The 18,564-nt window shown below is 54.2% G+C and overlaps 1 protein-coding gene across 5 annotated transcripts in view; it reads left to right on the top strand.

Moving 5' to 3' along the window:
* Positions 1 to 269: 269 nt before the first annotated feature.
* ELFN1 (extracellular leucine rich repeat and fibronectin type III domain containing 1) overlaps positions 270 to 18,564 on the top strand; it is a 178,473-nt gene continuing 160,178 nt past the window's right edge. For 2 of the 5 annotated variants that reach the window (XM_048866306.2, XM_048866309.2), the window contains exon 1: positions 967 to 1,369. The gene's annotated coding sequence lies outside the window, so the exon portion shown is untranslated. Of the gene's footprint in view, positions 680 to 966; positions 1,370 to 7,591; positions 7,765 to 18,542; positions 18,562 to 18,564 lie in introns of those variants that run through there. The other 3 variants (XM_075132676.1, XM_048866307.2, XM_048866308.2) reach the window with 3 other exon arrangements.

The raw sequence follows: 18,564 nt of genomic DNA, 5'->3' as shown, positions 1-18,564 counted from the left end.
GCGGGTCCCTCCGGGCTTTGCAGCGGGCTGGGCAACATCCCTGCCGTGTCATTTACTCCTCCGGCTCCGTGTGCGGCGAAACTTCCGCCCGCACGCTGGGGACGGGAGAGCCCAGCCCCGCAGAGCATCCCCCCGCCGGGGCTGGGTCATGCCAGCAGCGCGTTTCCAAGGAGAGTTCTCTGGAGGGACCCGGGATGGCGCTGGGACTCCGGAGAGGGGCCGCTCCCAGCCCTGCTAGCGCAAGGCTCTAGACTTACCTAGCCACGGCTGCCCCTTCCTAACACCCAGCCCACGCTTTGCCGGGCCAGATCCACCCCCAGCGCCGCGCCCCCGGCGAATCCCCAGCGGCGTGAGGCTGGTGATCCCTTTCCTCTCCCTCCGGCTCATCCCCTTCTCTCCAGGACAATTAACGGACAGCTGCTTCAGCCTCGCATCTCTTCCAGACTGCGCCGGCCGGAGGAGTGGGGTGCATCGCTAATTACTCCGGAACCGGCCGGCTAGCGAGCCTAGCCAGGTTGAGAGCGGAAAGGAAACAGCGGCCCGAAAAAGTTACCCGGAAAGTTTGCAGGGAGCCCAGAGCCTGAGGACCGCGTCTGTGCCTCTCCGAAGCCCGGCCCGATGTTAGTCTCCCTCCCTCCGAAAGTGGGATATTTACTACAGCGAGCGAGCGAGATGCAAGGTAAGGCCTCGGGAGAAATCCAAACCCAACCTGCCTGCCAGCCTCTCCCTGGGCCCTAGAAGTTTAGGGCTGGGGACTGGGGTAGGGGGCTTTGCCAGCGGGGAGCTCTTCCCTCCCTTCCCATTTATAGACAGTCTTGGCCAAACAATCTGATAAGAAGCGTTGATGCTTCAACTTAACCTAACGCTCCGTTGGATCAACCCGCGCCTTGTGCTGAAGTTACACACCCCCTTCCCCCCCCCAGCCCCCGCCCCGCTCCCAGCCCCTCCCCCCACTCGGACTCCTACATTAAACCTTTGATCACGCTCGGCAAGAATGTGTTATTACCTAGGCGCGGGGCATCGCCGCTGCTGGATGGCCCCTCTCCAGCCCCAGACCCCTTTGGAATAGATTTAAATAAAAAACCCCAACAGCGGAGCCCAGCGCTTTCAACCGAGGCTCGCCTGGCATGAATCCCGTTGCATTTCCTGGATCTTGGAGGTTCCTTGCTTGACGCAGTGAGGAGCTGCAGCCTTCTCTGTTCTCAGGCCGAGTCCAGCCCTGGGATTTGTCTGTTTGAAATTTGCCGTCTGGAGTGTGGGAGCCGCCGGCGCGGGGGGGTGTGGATCGGCCGGAGAACGTGTCCCCCCAGGGCGGAGATCAAGGACCATCCGGCCCGGCCGAGGGACCTCTCCCCCATGTCACAGGCAGGTAAGTGAGCCGACCTGGGTGGGATTGCGAGGGAGGGGAGCGGGGCCAGCAGCCGGCGCCTTGTCCCTGGCTTCCCTTCCCGTCCAGCCCCTGCCGCAGTACCGGGGGCAGCGGGCGCTCCCTCGCCTTCCCCCGGCGGCTCCGGGATCGGCTGGCGAAAGGGGCCGCTCCGTAGGGCGGTGCGCCGGGAGCAGCCAGCCCCGGTGCCCGCCCACCCAACTCCGCGCTCCCTTGGCAGCTCGACCCCTTTCGTAGCCAGCGCTGCCTCCTTCCCCCGCTGTCCCCCCGCCCCATCCCGCGGCAGATGTTGCCGGAGATAAGCCCTGTCTCGCGGGGCTCTCCCGGGCGAGCGCTCCGCCTGCCGGGCCAGCCTGAGCTGCTCCTGCGCCCTGGGAGAGGCGCCGGCCCCCTCCCGAGCTCGCCCCTCTTTGCCGGCAGGGCCGCTGCAAACGCCCGGTGCAGCCCGCGGGTGGCCACACCGGCTCGCCCAACTTTCCGAAGCCCGGCCCGGCTGGCGGGGCCAGCTGCGCGCTGACCTCGGCTTGCCCTCCGCTCGCTCCCCGCCCAGGAGTCCCCGGGGCTCGGGGGCGTCCCTGGCGGCTACCTGAGTCCTGGGTCCGGGCAGGTTTCAGCACCGGCGGCCGGCGGACAGCTCCCAGCGCCTCTACCCCGGAGCGTCTCAGCAGCGCCACGCACGGTACCCCTGCGCCCTGGCAGAAGCCACGAGCCGCAGCCCCGGGCAGAGGGGATCGCCCCCCTCGCCAGCAGCTAACAGGGCCCCCCAGTTCCGGAGGCCGTGGAGTATAAAGAACTGGGTATAAATCCGCTGCCTGCAGCTCTCCTCTTGCTCCCACACCCCCAGCTCCGAGGCTGTCCCCGCTCCGCCTAGCTCCTAGCCGGAGTTAGGTTTCTCCCTCCCCTCGGTGAAGCCAATGGTTCCGCCTGCGTCTCCCTGCACTTTAGTCAGCCTTAAAGCAGCTCCCTGAGGCCTCGCCCCTAGGAAGATTAATGCAACTGTTGCCTTCAGCAAGGTCTGGTGATCTGGAGCTAAGTGCGATCCGGCGCCCGGTGCTGGCAGGGGGGAGTTGTAGCCCTTTGGAGGGGGAAGCTCGCAAGGCTTCGCAGGGCTCACTGTCTGCCGGCAGAGAAGGGAAGAGTTTTGCAACCCTGGCTAAAGTGTGTGTGAGAGCGCGCTGTGGGGGCGGGTGGATAATAGCGATATGCCCAAATGTTGCTTAACAGCCGATTGAAATCTTCCTGACAGGTTAACTTGTGCTCAGATAAAGCTGTTTACTGATCGCTTTGGAACTTGTCGAAAATGACTAATGACCTGACAGTTACTATTCCTGAGAGAATGCAACTCAGCGCTTGTTAGTCCTGCAGATCCGGAGGGCTTTGCTTGGGTTTTCACATTCGGCTTTCTCGGCGTGTGTGTGTGTGTGTGTTTTATCAATAGATTTCTTTAAATCACACGTTGCTAATTTGCTTCTGAGTTGGCGGCGCTCTGCTCTAACTCGCCACGTGTCCTCTTTAAAACGAATTCTATTTTTGCAGCCAAAAACGTGCCGCACATATAGTGTTACTTAAACAAACAAGCACGGGGAGGTGTGTGTGTGTGGGGGAGGGAGAACGAGGAACTCTCTCACAAATGTGGGCTTGGATTTTAATCACCTCTTATCCCCGGTCCAACAATATGTGACTCTAATTGAAATGAGGACTGCAGAGGGTTCTAACCTTGTTAAAGAAAAACATTACTATTAAACCTAAATGCTCGTCTCTTCTTGGCATCTCGTCCTCTCTCCCCCCAAAGATTCCCCTGGATTGGCTAAGTTTTAAAATAATATTAAAAGCCAGGCTTGGACAGATGGACAGTCCATCTCTTTGATTAGTCTCCAGTGGGTTTTCTCCTCTATTAGATTGTGTGGTTTCAGGTTGTGAAAGAGATGTCGTTGCATTGCGGCTTTAATTATAATGACAGATGTTGCTGCAAAGTTCCACCTCGGTAACAGAATTAATGATAAACACAGAGGGCCAAGTAGCTTGCCAATCAGGGAGCTCATTGTTAAGCCGGAACCAGAGTTGCCAAATAATTTTCAGGATGCATTTTAATGAAGTCAGGCCAGTCCCCCCTTAGCCCAGTGCCCAGAACCCACCTCAGCGTGAACTGGATCTTTAAACTGGGTGTCCCCCCCACACACACACACCCTCTCTTAGTCTGGGCTCTAGGAGAATATTGGACAGGCGATGCACACGGATGGACCCTTGAAATCTCTTCCAGTCTATTTAAAATCTGTTGCTTTACAGCTTGATAGCCCCAGAGTTGCTGTACTTGATGCAATAAACGAGTCATGTCGGTCCTGCTCTGGGTTTATTTAAAGCTTGTGTTTCCTTGTGTGCGGTGAAGGCCGTCGGTCCCTGGCCGGCCTCGCTGCTCCTGGGAGCTGTGGGGAGAGATCGCTGGTACTGTTACTCTCCTTCACACTCGGTTTCACTGGAACAACACCCAGTCTTCACTTCGGGGCTGCCTTCGGTTTAATAACGCCTTCAATCCTCGGCAAAAATAGAACCGGTTGACTCGCAGGTTGCTGTTTTCCTCCCTCTGGAAATGTCAGCTTCTCTGCGAACAACTTGCCACCTGCTCCCGCGAGGCGCAGGGAAGCGACATCTATGCACGGATTCAAATCCAGCCCTTTCACGTAGAAACCCTCTCCCCAGCCCGCATCCAGTTCACTCCCGCCCTGGCCGGGGCTGTATCCCCCGCTGCTCCAGCTCCTGTGGCTGGGCCATTTCGCAGCTGATGGGGCAGTTACGGCCCTTCTGGCCGCTCCGCGTCCCCCTTCTCCGGAAGGAATCGCTGGGAGAGCCGCATTCGCTGCTGTCCACAGTCCTTGGCTGGCTGCGCGCGTCGCTTACCCCTTCCCTGGCCCTGCCTTCTCCTTCCAGCCTGATTATCAGCCGGCCTCGCGTTAACCAAACTTTGCATGCGCTCCCTTTGCACTCTCCCCAGGGGCAGAGCCCCGCAGCAGCGCTCCGGGCGACTAACTTTACCGGTCTGGCTAAATAACCGGACGGCTCCTGTCTCCGGCGCCCTGGGTGCTGCCGGGGGGGCTCCTCGGGGCCGAAGTGTTTGTTACGTGCGCCCTGTTGAGCTGGTGTGTCACACTGCGGGGACAAGTGCCATGGACTCGGGAGTAGGACTCGGGAGTTAATGACAAAGAATCATGAACTTCTCCCGTTCCGAAACGCAGTTCGGCAGCGCGCTGCGCGCTGATCCCCTCTGGCTCTGCTGCGACGCCGAGCTGTCAGCGACCACTGACCTTCCAAACTACGCCACTGCCCCTTACCGCCTCCTGTTAGCCTGGGCTTTCTCCCCGGGCCTACAACACACCCAATTCCACCTGCGAGAGAATCTCTCTCTTCCAAAACCGTTGCTCCGTGGCAGGGAGCTTTGGATTTGGAGTGTCAAAGATGATCCAGTCTGTTCTTTCTCTTGCAATGTGAGACTTTTCAAATTGCCAGAGGTTTCCCTCCCTTTCTCAGAGCCTTGGGCCCCCTCTCACCAATCAGCCTGACCCAAAGTTTTTAAAGCCTATCAGTCACGCCCAGTTCCCTAAAGACCCCAGCCCAAGCTCTGGCATACAGTGATGTCACTGAACACACAGGCTTTTCTGTTGTGGTGATGTCACTGAATACACCGGCTCTGCTGTTGTAGTCACTTTCTTAGGAGGGCTAGACAGCATCCAGATTTGGATCCCCATCTCCTTCCATCGTCCATCTCTCTCCAGCTCGGCTTGGTATTTTGCTCCTGATTAAACTCCGTATCAATTACTCGCTCTCATTCGAGTTCTGAGGGCATCACTCCTGCATTAGCCACACGGGCTCAATCGCTTTTCCTAATGTATCTTCGAGTAGCATGCGAGCCCCCAGCCCAGGGGTTCAGCTGTGTTACTCCCAGCTGGACGGCTTTCCTTCTCTTGATTTCCACGCATAAAAGGGTGCTTTTGTCAGGTTTTCAATTTTTGCTATCAACAGGCTTGCTCAGCGGGGAGAAGGTATAAACAGCAACTCAGATGACAGTGACCTTTTAACTCACTCTCCATTAGAGTCCACTTTACTTGCCCTTTCTGTAATTACGGTTCTCGAGATTCAAGCAGAAGGCACCTTCTCCCCGCACCAGGGCCAACCTCCTTCTGTTAGTTTGATGCATTTCATTGCCAGTTTGCACTGTATTAAACATTTAAAAGTTTGCCGTGGTGAATAAAGAGATCATTAATATAAATTGATTCCAGTGTTTCAACCGTATATACAAATGACATCTATTAAGGGAGCCGTAGAGTGAGCAGTCGGTGCCTGGCGAGGTGAATTTCGAATTATTGCAGAATGTTCCCAAATTAACGGTTTGTTGCTCTGAAGTCTCCGGCAGCGCCAAAACGCAGACGCCGTAAAGGAGGGTGGGCGGAATCAGGACGCCTGGAGGGGATTGCAGGTGGCCGTCTTGGTTTAGAGGTTCCTCAGATCATCTTACAATTACTGTATAGATAATTAGGCAGCTTTTTATCTCGCTCCCACAAACTTAGGAGGAAGCTGCATGCCCAGGGTAGCGGATGCTGCTGCGCTTGCTGACCCAGGTCTGGCTAGGTCTGCAGGGAAAGCGGAGTTCACCCCCTATGCCCCCAAGCCACACACAGAGAGCAACAGAGGCTTTCAGTGCAATACTTGGGGCGCGGCGCTGGGAGAAGAGCCTGTATCAGGAAGCGAGGGGAAGAAAAGACAAGGGGAATATTAGTCGAACGGGCCTGCCGCGTTGGCTTGTCTTAAAATCTTTATAGCCGCATCCAGTGGATTTCCAAAGGCAGGGACCGCAGCCAAGAAGCGTAACATAAACGAGGTGACAAGGCACGGCCCACAAATCCCTGCGTTTAGTGAGAATCCGACAGGAGACAACACTTTCCAGACTTTGCAGGGAAAGGCCAAAGGCTGGGAATCAGGGAGCCAGGTGCAAACAGACAGGGGTCCCAACCAGGCAGACACTTTACAGCTTTGTCTCTCTCACACGATACTGGCTGCACATCCCTGTGCCCTTCTTCCCCCTCCACACCCACTCACCCCCCCCCCCCGGGAGTTGAACCTGGAAATGATCTTGCTTGGACCCTTTACTTTCTGCCCGGCCGCTCAAAGTCCTGCAAGAAACTCTGGTTGCGGGCACTGAGCGCTGTGTAAGTAGGGGACTAGGGTAACAGCTGCTTTGCCTTTGCGCCTGGAACAGGGACAAGGGGTGTGAACCCATCGCGGTGCCTGTGCAGATCTGGAGTAGGAAGCCTAGTGATTGTTGTCCCCCCTGCCCCCCGGTTTGCAGTGCAGTTCTTCTGCGGGCTGTTTTTCCTCCGGCTCGCCCTCTCCCCCATGCACCAGGATTTATCTCCATTCGCGGTCTCTGGGATTGAGTCAGCTCCTTTGTATGCCGCTTGAATTGGCCAGCTGCTTTGTAGAGAGAGGCTGAGATCGTGCTGTGGGTACAGAGAAAGAGAAAAATCAAAGCCTGGGATGAAAACGGGACAGGAAGCGGGAGCTCGGGGAGGAAAACAAAGAGTGAAGAGCGAGGGAAGGGGAGCTCCCTGGGGAGCTGGCTGGCGAGCCGGCCAGATGGCTCCCGAAGCAGAGAAAGGGGCTGCAAAGGAGGGTCTCCCTCCCTAGCCCAGATGCAGACTGACAGACCCACTACATCATGGGGGTAGTTGGGGACGCGGGTAAGGCCCGCCAGGAGGGGTCTGGGTGTGTATGTATGTGTGTGTGTGTGTGTTATCCACTTCTTAACACGGAGCGATCGGGAGCGGACAATGACACGTGGAGGATGCAGCTAGCAGCAGCCAGGTGTGGGGAAGGCAGAGGCAAGTCCGGGTTAGGGCGACCACGGTGATGGGCGCGGTATAAAGAAACTAGAGAGATGGACAGCGAAGGATGAGGACAGGACAGGGGCTTATCAGCTGGGGAGAGAATCTGCTCCCCAGCTGGCCCTTGTGCTGCAGACACTCCCCCGCCCCCCCCCCCCAAATCCTTCCCAGGTCTAGAGGGACAGGTCCCCGCTGGCTAATGCCCCCCGGGGTAGCCTCCATACCCAGCATCCCGGTCTCTGCTGGCCTCCCCTCCCCCATTTCCAGGGGCTCATCCTTGCTCCCAGCTCTCCGGCGCGGGGCTGCGAGCGCGCGCTTCATTCTAATGAGAGAGTCGCTGGGAATGGGCGAGGCCTCACTCGCTCTGCCTCCCAGAGGCAGGGGCCGGCCGCGGGATCGATGGGAACGCGCTGGGTGAATGGATCTCCATAAAGAGCCCCGCGCGGCGGTTAGAGAGCGGAGGAGGAAGAGCTGGCAGCAAACCCGGGCTGGCGGGGCGCGCAGGTAAGGAGACGGCTCCGGGGCGGGTAACTCCTGCTTCCAGCGCAGCGCCCGTTCCACCCCGGGGCAGCTCCTCGCACAAACCCGGGGGGAAGGGAGGCGAAGGCAAAAGGTGTGTGTGTGTGTGTGGGGGGGTCCCAGGGGCTGTGTGGGGCTCCACAGCTGTGGGTGGATATTGGCCAGACCTTCCAAAGCCCCGAGCTTGCAGCGGGTTTGCATTGCTCCCCACAGGGCGGTGCAAAGCCAGGCCCTACAGAGGTGGGGGTGGGGTTTCACCCTTCAAACTGTGGAATTGCAAAAACTTCCCAGGAAGTTTCTCCGCTGGCTCCCTTCTCCCTGCAGCCTCCCTTTCCCTCGTGGCCTTTCGGGGGTGGGGGGGGGGGGGCTTTGTTTAAGCTAGAAAGACAAAGCAGGGGGAGTAGAAGTGGACGAGCAGGGAGGCTAGTAGCTTTAACTCTCCAAGGGCGGAACAATCTCTTTCTACCCGCGCTGCATTGAAGTGGCTTTGCAGGATGCACGGTGTATGCGTGTCTAGAGCGATAGTTATTTGAATGCTATGTGCCGGGCACGGACCGAGCCTTTCTCAGCGGCGTCACCTTTCAGGCACCCGGGCAGTGCCAGCAGGGCAAGAAGTCTCCCCCTGCCTGGCAGGGCAAAGCACCGGGAGAGAGACACGCAGTCAGGGAGCAGGGCTCCCTGTGGAGGAGGACGTGCAGGGCTGTCCTCACTACCATAGATAGTTCCCACAGGGGTGCAAGTCCCTGGGCTTGCTTGGGAGCTGGTGCTGCTTTCCCCAGCGGCGCTCAGATCTGGGGGCTCTCTTCCCTCCTTCTGACACGTGAGCGGGGCCCCACGATGGATTCTCAGTAATAATCCAGGGGGGTTATGGGGAGCAGGCTTCCCGGCGCGTGTCTGCTGATGTTTGCACCCTTGGCTACACAAAGCCGAAGGGACAAGTCTCTGGAGCTTTAACACGAAACCATAAGCAGGCAGCTCATTCCCTTCTGAAGGGGAAACCATTTGTACTAATCTTAAATGCGAAATTCAAGAAAAGAGCTCCGAAGGCTTCCTCAAAGGCACCGGTTTGGGCTTGTAGCTCGCTGCATCTTCATTACACTCCAGGGTGCAGATTTGCGGGTCCCTGGGCTTGCAGCGCAAAGGCTGGGGAGAGCGGGAGGAAAGGCGCTTATTCCTCGCCTGGCTGCAGGCCGGCGTTTGGGAGCAGGGTCCCCCGGCTGTCTCCTTTCTGAAGGCTCGAGAGCGCTAATTTGTAGGGTTAGGGGGCTGGGATCGCTGGGCGGGCAGGAAGCAGAAAGAGGAAGCCCTTTGTCACTGGGTTCCGGACCCTGCAGGGACTTAGCGAGCCGGCCGCTTCCTGCCCAGCGAAGTTTAATGGATGAGTGGGAGACCCCAGGGCCAGGCCCCAGCTGCCAGGCGGATCTGGCTAAGGGGATGGAAAGGTCGCTCTCCCTAACCCCAGGCGGATGGTACCTTCTTTGGGAGGCCTGTCGTCGGCCTTGGCGAGACAGCAGTGCCCCCTGCCCCGCAGCTCCCCGACGGCTCCCTCCAGCCTCCAGCTCGCCCCTGCCATCTGCAGAGTGGAGCCAGGGCCCTGGGCACCCGCACTGGATGTTTACCCCGCCAGCCCCCCGTTGGCAGCCACGTCCCCCCAAGCAAGAATAGGCTGGCAGCAATGGATCAGTGTGATTTTGCCAGGCCCAGTCTGCAGCCTGGACTGTGAGCCGGCGCCTCGCGAGCCCGCTGCTGTACCTGGGGAGAACTCCGGGAGCCGGGGAAGGTTGTAACGCGCGTCCCGCGGGGCTGCCCAGCAGCGCTGCCTTAGGAGCCGGCTTTCCCCGCCTCCCCCGGGCTCCCTCCCTCGGCTTCTCTCTCCTTCTCTGCAGCCCGTGGTCCTCGCAGCAGTGTTTGGTTTGCACTTCCTGGCTTCGGTAGCCACAGACACTCGCTGTGCCTCAGGCACGCTCGCTGGCTGTCTGACGCTCCGACACACCGTGACATTGACACCCACACCTGGACTCGCGCACCCCGACACCCCGACTCTCTCACTCACACACGGTGACACTGACACACACACCTGGACTCGCACACACCGACACCCCGTCACCCCGACTCTCTCACTCACACACCGTGACACTGACACACACACCTGGACTCGCACACCCCGACACCCCGACTCTCTCACTCACACACCGTGACACTGACACACACACCTGGACTCGCACACCCCGACACCCCGACTCTCTCACTCACACACGGTGACACTGACACACACACCTGGACTCTCACACACCATCACCCCGACACCCCGACTCTCTCACTCACACACTGTGACACTGACACACACACACCTGGACTCTCACACACCGTCACCCCGACACCTTGACTCTCTCACTCACACACGGTGACACTGACACACACACCTGGACTCTCACACACCGTCACCCCGACACCCCGACTCTCTCACTCACACACCGTGACACTGACACACACACCTGGACTCGCACACCCCGACACCCCGACTCTCTCACTCACACACCGTGACAGTGACACACACACCTGGACTCGCACACACCATCACCCCGACTCTCTCACTCACACACCGTGACAGTGACACACACACCTGGACTCGCACACACCATCACCCCGACTCTCTCACTCACACACTGTGACACTGACACACACACCTGGACTCGCAAACCCCGACACCCCGACTCTCTCACTCACACACCGTGACACTGACACACACACCTGGACTCGCACACCCCGACACCCCGACTCTCTCACTCACACACCGTGACAGTGACACACACACCTGGACTCGCACACACCATCACCCCGACTCTCTCACTCACACACCGTGACAGTGACACACACACCTGGACTCGCACACACCGTCACCCCGACTCTCTCACTCACACACCGTGACACAGACACACACACCTGGACTTGCACACACCGTCACCCCGACTCTCTCACTCACACACGGTGACACTGACACACACACCTGGACTTGCACACACCGTCACCCCGACACCTCGACTCTCTCACTCACACACGGTGACACTGACACATACACCTGGACTCTCACACACCGACACCCCGACTCTCTCACTCACACACGGTGACACTGACACACACACCTGGACTCTCACACACCATCACCCCGACACCCCGACTCTCTCACTCACACACTGTGACACTGACACACACACACCTGGACTCTCACACACCGTCACCCCGACACCTTGACTCTCTCACTCACACACGGTGACACTGACACACACACCTGGACTCTCACACACCGTCACCCCGACACCCCGACTCTCTCACTCACACACCGTGACACTGACACACACACCTGGACTCGCACACACCGACACGTCGACACCCCGACTCTCTCACTCACACAGAGTGACATTGACACACACACCTGGACTCGCACACCCCGACACCCCGACTCTCTCACTCACACACCGTGACAGTGACATACACACCTGGACTCGCACACACCGACACCTCGACACCCCGACTCTCTCACTCACACAGAGTGACATTGACACACACACCTGGACTTGCACACACCGTCACCCTGACTCTCTCACTCACACACGGTGACACTGACACACACACCTGGACTTGCACACACCGTCACCCCGACACCTTGACTCTCTCACTCACACACGGTGACACTGACACACACACCTGGACTCGCACACACCGTCACCCCGACACCCCGACTCTCTCACTCACACACGGTGACACTGACACACACACCTGGACTCTCACACACCATCACCCCGACACCTTGACTCTCTCACTCACACACGGTGACACTGACACACACACCTGGACTCTCACACACCCTCACACTGACACCCTGACTCTCTCACTCACACACCGTGACACTGACACACACACCTGGACTCGCACACACCGACACCTCGACACCCCGACTCTCTCACTCACACAGAGTGACATTGACACACACACCTGGACTCGCACACACCGACACCTCGACACCCCGACTCTCTCACTCACACACGGTGACACTGACACACACACCTGGACTCGCACACCCCGACACCCCGACTCTCTCACTCACACACCGTGACACTGACACACACACCTGGACTCGCACACACTGTCACCCCGACACCCCAACTCTCTCACTCACACACCGTGACACTGACACACACACCTGGACTCGCACACACTGTCACCCCGACACCCCGACTCTCTCACTCACACACGGTGACATTGACACACACACCTGGACTCGCACACCCCGACACCCCGACTCTCTCACTCACATACTGTGACACTGACACACACACTTGGACTCGCACACCCCGACACCCCGACACCCCGACTCTCTCACTCACACACCGTGACACTGACACACACACCTGGACTCGCACACCCCGACACCCTGACTCTCTCACTCACACACCGTGACACTGACACACACACCTGGACTCTCACACACCGTCTCCCCGACACCCCGACTCTCTCACTCACACACGGTGACACTGACACACACACCTGGACTCTCACACACCGACACCCCGACTCTCTCACTCACACACTGTGACACTGACACACACACCTGGACTCTCACACACCGACACCCCAACTCTCTCACTCACACACGGTGACACTGACACACACACCTGGACTCGCACACACCGTCACCCCGACACCCCGACTCTCTCACTCACACACCGTGACACTGACACACACACCTGGACTCTCACACACCGTCACACCGACTCTCTCACTCACACACGGTGACACTGACACACACACCTGGACTCTCTCACACTGTACCACTGACACACGCCGATTCTCTCACAACCCAACACAACGTGACATTGGTACACACACCCAGGCTCACACATTCCAGCACACCTTCACACGGACACAGCCACACGGACTCCCTTACACTCACACACCGTGACACGGAAACACCCCCCCTACTCTCTCACACTCCAAAACAACGTGACACTGGCACACACAACCCGACTGTCTCACACTCAAACACCCCGTAACACTGAAATACACACTCCTATCCCTCTGTGTAACCACGGAGCCTTTTAAAGTAACAGGAATGCGCGAGAAGGGGTCACCTTCCCCTTCCAGTCACACCTTCGGGGCCCTCCAGCTGCAGTTTCTCCAGCCAGAGCCCCGGGCTGAGGCTGCGGCAATCAACCCGCAGGAGCTCAGTGAGCACCGCTGCTTGCTGGTGAGAAGCTTCCTGCCCTTCCCTCAGTGAGGTGCCCTGAGAAGGGATTGCTAATGCTCCTCTGATTGGCTTCATTCTCCACTCAGAGCAGTCACTGAATTACGACTTGATTTTTTTCCACCTTTGAGTCCCGGCCAGATTAGATTATGGATTTGGTTGATTTCATGCAACTGGGGGAGGGAGGAGTTAGAGAGAGAGAGAACAGGATCCCCTGGAGGGGAGAGGAATCGCATCTAGATAAGAGCTTGTTCTCCACGTCTGCTTAACGCAATCCTGTTTGATCATCAGGCAGCACAAGATCTAACACCTCACCAGGAAGGATTAAGTAGGAAAGGTCAGGCTCCGTGTTCCTTTGATGTGTGAGGCCTATTATTCTGAATGTTGGGGATTATTTGTTTGTTCCCTAGTCCAAGCAGAAATAAACACTCACACAAAAACCCCTATGGTCACTGTTCCAGAGATTTGTATAATCTAAATCTGGATGTGATACTGCAGTGTAGGGAGGGGAACAAAGCAGCATCAATAAAGTCTTGTCTGTCTCTGGGCTGTAGGGTTGGGTGGCCAGCAATCCGTGCAGCTGCGTCAGTGCAAACTCCTGGGGGGGGGGAGGTGTCTTTTTTTAAAAGTCTCTTTTAAAATCTTCTGCTCCACCATGATGTGCACTAGCCTTTGCTGGCCACCAGCTACTGAATTGAGGCTAATCCCGAAGACGGGCAAGGTCTGGGATTAGGGGGTTACCCAGCAAAGGCTAATCAGGGCACAACATGCTGGAACAAAGAGACTTAAAATATTAAATATAATAGAAATGTCTTAGTAGAGCCATTTTTGGTACGTGTCCTGGCATTGAAATGAGAGGATAATGGTCTGATGTGTCAGCTCAGGAAGGCTGCTCCATGTGGAGTGAAGGAAATCCCATTGATTGGGCCTGTGTGAAAAGCAGACAAATAGGGTGTTCTGGGTAGCATCCCTGGTGGAATATAGGGAATGAGTGGACTATGCCGTCAGAGAGAAACTCAGAGAAGTGGGGAGAGGCAAGGGTAGATAGGGCTTTGAGGGCAAGGACAAAAAGGCTGAATTTGCAATGGAGAAGGAGAAGCCAGTGTAGGGATTCAATGGTGTGTGTATGTGACATGGACTGAGAGGCCAGGTCCATCATCCTGGAGACTGGATATTGTGCAGAGTGGAAGGGGGAAGGGGAGGAAATTCCTGTGACCAAAGCAGGAGATGAGTTTTAGCTATCTGAACAGAAAGAAGAGGTTTTGATGGAAGAGGTAGCAGGACTTGGACACCACCCCATGGGAGGAATGAAGTAGAGGGAGTCTGAGCTGACCCCGGGGTTAAGAACCTGAGTGACAGGGATAGCAGAGGTGTGACCAACAGTGACAGAGCACAAAGTGTGGGGGTCGGAAGGGGAAAAACCGGGAGTTCGGTTTGGCTACGTCAAGTGTGAGCCAATGGTGAAACTCCCGGAAGGAGATGTCAGTGGGAGAAGGAAGGAGCAAGGTGGGCTTGGGAGTCATCCGCTTTGGGGTGGTCATTCGATATGTGTGTGAACAGATGAGCTCACCCAGGAAAAGGGTGGTGAGGGGGAAGAGAAGTCTAAGAGCAGAGTTTGGCAGAACTGCCACTGAAAGCAGCAGCAGGAGGAGGAGGACGACCCACCGAAAAGACGGTGAAGGGCCATGGAGAGGTAGGGGAGAGACAGAGGAGCAGAGCTGTGGGAAACTAAGGCAGGGCAAGAGGTCAAGCATGACCAACAGTGTTAACAACAGCTAGGAATCAAGGAGAATGCCAGCGCACTGACCCTGAGACTTAGCCAGGAAGAGAGCATTGCACATCTTGGTGGGAGCAGTTTCAGAGGAGTGGATAGGGTGTGAGCTAGGATGGAGTAGGGGGGAAGATGGGCGCTCATTGGGTGAGTGTGGAAGCGAATGTGTGGGCAGCACCTAGCACAATGGGGTCCTGCTCCATGACTGAGGCCCCATGCTATTGTAACACATATAAATGAGAAGAAAGGAAATGGATGGTAGCTGGAGCGGAAAGGGAGGGACCAAGGGTTAGCCTTTTGAGGTTGGAGACACTGGAATATGCATATTATGGTGTGGGGAAGAAGCCAGAAGGGAGTGAGAGGTTAAGTGGGGCAAGGAGGAGTGAATGGAGCAGTGAGGTCAGGAGAAAACAGGGGCAGGTGAAGGAAATGGAGATAGAGTATCCATGTCAATCTGCATATAAAAAAATCTACCAAATCAGCTGGAGGTTCTCAATCTGCCATTTCAGTTTAGCCTGGCTAAGACAACACCGTCTGTAATACCCTTCTGGCATGATCCCCAATATGGGCGTTAAATGTAAAACTCAAGAGGATACAGCAGCCTGAAAAAATATCCTGAAAGCCATTTGTGGAAATGAAATCACGGCGAGCCACATTTGTCAGAATAGCTCCTCTCTTCAACGAGGCAGAATGGTATTTCTAGCTTTGGATAGCATCAGGGAAAAACTGAAGACAGAGGTGTAAAAAGAGATGGACAATCTGAAAGGCTGGTGACCAAGGGAGGAGAAGTTGTCCTGGCACAGACCAGAGTGACCCCCTGAAGAATATGCATTTGATAGGCCGAATCCTGCAGCCTTTACTCATGTGAATAGTCCCTGTTGCACACCATGAATATTCCTACTGACGGCAATCGGACTAACATGGTGGTAAGGGCTGTAGGACCTATAACTAATGCTTTACAGAACAAAATACACACACGCAACGTTTTAAATACACTATAGATTTGTCCAGTGTTCATAATAACACTTAGTAAGCAAAGCTTCAGCAAGTATAAATCAACGTAGCACTATTGAATTCAATACAATTATGCCAATTTACACATGCTGAGGATCAGGTACGGCCCAATACATTTGAAAAATATTTACATAGTTTGCATCATTTTATAGCATTTAAATCTAGTAGTTGGACAAGTGTAATCTTTTGTAGCTACGTCATTTTAAAAATCAATGGTAATAAGTATATGGAAATGTATGTGATGTACTCTATTGGCTTCTATCCGCTTTTAAGTTTATTACAGTACATGCATAGATTTCTTGTGCCAAATTCATTCATTCATCCAATTAAATTGAGTTAAACCATGGGCATATTTGGCACCTTGTTTCTCTCTATACCTTTGTAAAATGGGCAGGTGGCAATAATAAAATTTTACACTTGATGGCATCGTTCATGGCAAAGGTTCCCAATATCCTTTTATAAATTATGTTCATAAATTGGTATAGTATATGTGTATATTCATGTACATAACAGTAGGATGCATTGGCATTGTCTATGTATTTTGTCATATACATTGTGTGTGTGTGTGTGCGTGCACATATATAAATAATACATTATTTTGCTTATGCCACATTACCTGGCAAGTGGAGGACGTTTTAAACAATTTTAATTGGCACTCTCCTCCTCCGGAGCATGGTGTATTTTAGTTACCATGAGTCCAACTCCAAAGTACTCAGAGACAGGTAATACATGTGAAGTCCCTGCTTAAATAGCTTCAAGCAGTTTTTCTAGGCCTAAAAATGTCATACATGCAAAGACTGCTATCTCTGGACCTTCCAAGGGTAGAAGCAACTGTTGTGTGGGCTGTTGGGTAGCTAGGAATCTCCCATTAATGTCCTAGAAATAGGAACCTTAAGCCACTGGAGAGTCCCAAGACACTGGTCCTTGAACTGCTCTAGTTCAGACTTGGATATTACCTGTTCTGGGCCCAGAGCCAGAGTTCTGGGAGATGAGTCACATTTTTTGCAGGAAGGGGGTGGAGAAAGGAAATACATTTGTGGTAATATGATTTATTGTTTTAAAAATGAAGCATCTGAAGCTGTTCAGACGTCTCGATTCTTCGAATAAGTCCTGTGGCGCTAGGTTAGTTGGCCTAGTGTTGCAAGGCAGTTGAAGGCACATACTAAACTAATTTATTACACAGCTCAGTAATTTATCACATGGAAGAGATGTCCACATATGGGGTGTGTGTAATTGCAGAGAGAGGATATAGATATTGAGGATAAATTTTAAAAAATGGTGAGTGACAAGAACATAAATATATCTTGGGATTCTGGTGACATTAAAATAAATTGTGAGTTGTAAACCGTGAAAGAGGTGTGATGTCAAAGGAGAACCCTATAATGTATTTATATCCATGGTCCGGATTTGCTGGGATTTTTTTTATAAAAATGCATTAATTCAATTACACATTTTAAATTAATGTTTGCTCAAATTAGAGCAACACCATCAACTTACTTTTACTGCCTTTTTATATTTATTTTGCTTGGCTTGTGGATTTTGTTTCCAGTTTTTCTCCTTGCTTCATGAGACTCGTAATACACAGCTGTGATGTGCAAAACATGAACTGCCATTTCTCTGATAATATCTGAGTGATGTGTTATGAATATTTCTATGCTAGCAGGCTATCCAGCATGAAGCAAAGCCAGTCATTAGAGAGACAGCCCAGTCTTCCAAGATTCTGAATGTCTCCTACTTAGTGGCCTTAACTCCCTCAGAGCTCAATAAGAGACAAGGATGCGCTGCAGCTCCCAGGAGCCACTCAGCACTTTGTAGGATTGGGCTCTGAGAGCATGAGAGATCAAATCCTGTGGGCCAGATTCTCAGCTAGAGAGATTTTCATGTGCTGTTTTTTTTTCTCTAGTATACCCTACCCCTTTGTTATTGATGAAGACCGCTTGCAAGTTATAAGCTTGGGCCACATTTTTGGCTGTAACCTCCAGTTCTGCACTTTACATGTGCAAGACAAGAGGGATATTTGTGACTCGCTGGTGCAGATTTGGAGACCAACTGAAAATCGGCCTAGTTGTTGCTCCATTAAAAAGCAAAGCCCTGTGCAATGTCACTGACTCTGGCTCTCCTGACGCCGATGTTCAGCTACTCGCAAAGGTGTCTCAAAGCGGTTTGCTTCACTATCAAAACCTTTGGTTCCTACTTCATCCATAAATGTGTTTCTCTCTCTCTCCATCACTGTCACCTGAAGCTTTTTGAGTCTTGAAAAAAAGAGTGGGAGAAAAGAACGGTGCATTGTGCACACATAATACACTGTAGCTCATTTCTGTTGTGATATTTATCTCCACTTGGGAGGAGAGCAGGGATAACTCATGAGTGCCTACATCACTCAGGAATTATCCCTTACCCACTCGATCCTGAAGAAAAAATGCCCCCCAGAGACTTGCTATTATAGTTTTGCTTTATATATCCCTCCTATGAGGAAAAATAGCTTGAGATAGCTATATATCTGGTATACATGCAACATAGCCACATAAATGTTCTCTCTGCACTTACACAATTCAGCTGTCAGAAGATTGCGCCTCTCTTCCTGATCATCTTTTGTATTCTCCCCCATCTCCTCCTTTTCACATCCTTCCTCTGGTGTTTGCCCCCCATATTCTTCCTCCAATTCGGTGTCAGGAAAGAAAGGCCGTCTCCAAAGACCACCACAGCCTGTTGCTGGTAGAAACTCGCAGCAGCAGTGACTCAGCTGACTTTAGGGGTG

Source organism: Caretta caretta, chromosome 10 (genome assembly GCF_965140235.1).
Source record: "Caretta caretta isolate rCarCar2 chromosome 10, rCarCar1.hap1, whole genome shotgun sequence".
Taxonomy (NCBI): domain Eukaryota; kingdom Metazoa; phylum Chordata; order Testudines; family Cheloniidae; genus Caretta; species Caretta caretta.
Note: the sequence above shows the minus strand (reverse complement) of the source record. Positions and strands in the feature narration are given on the sequence as shown.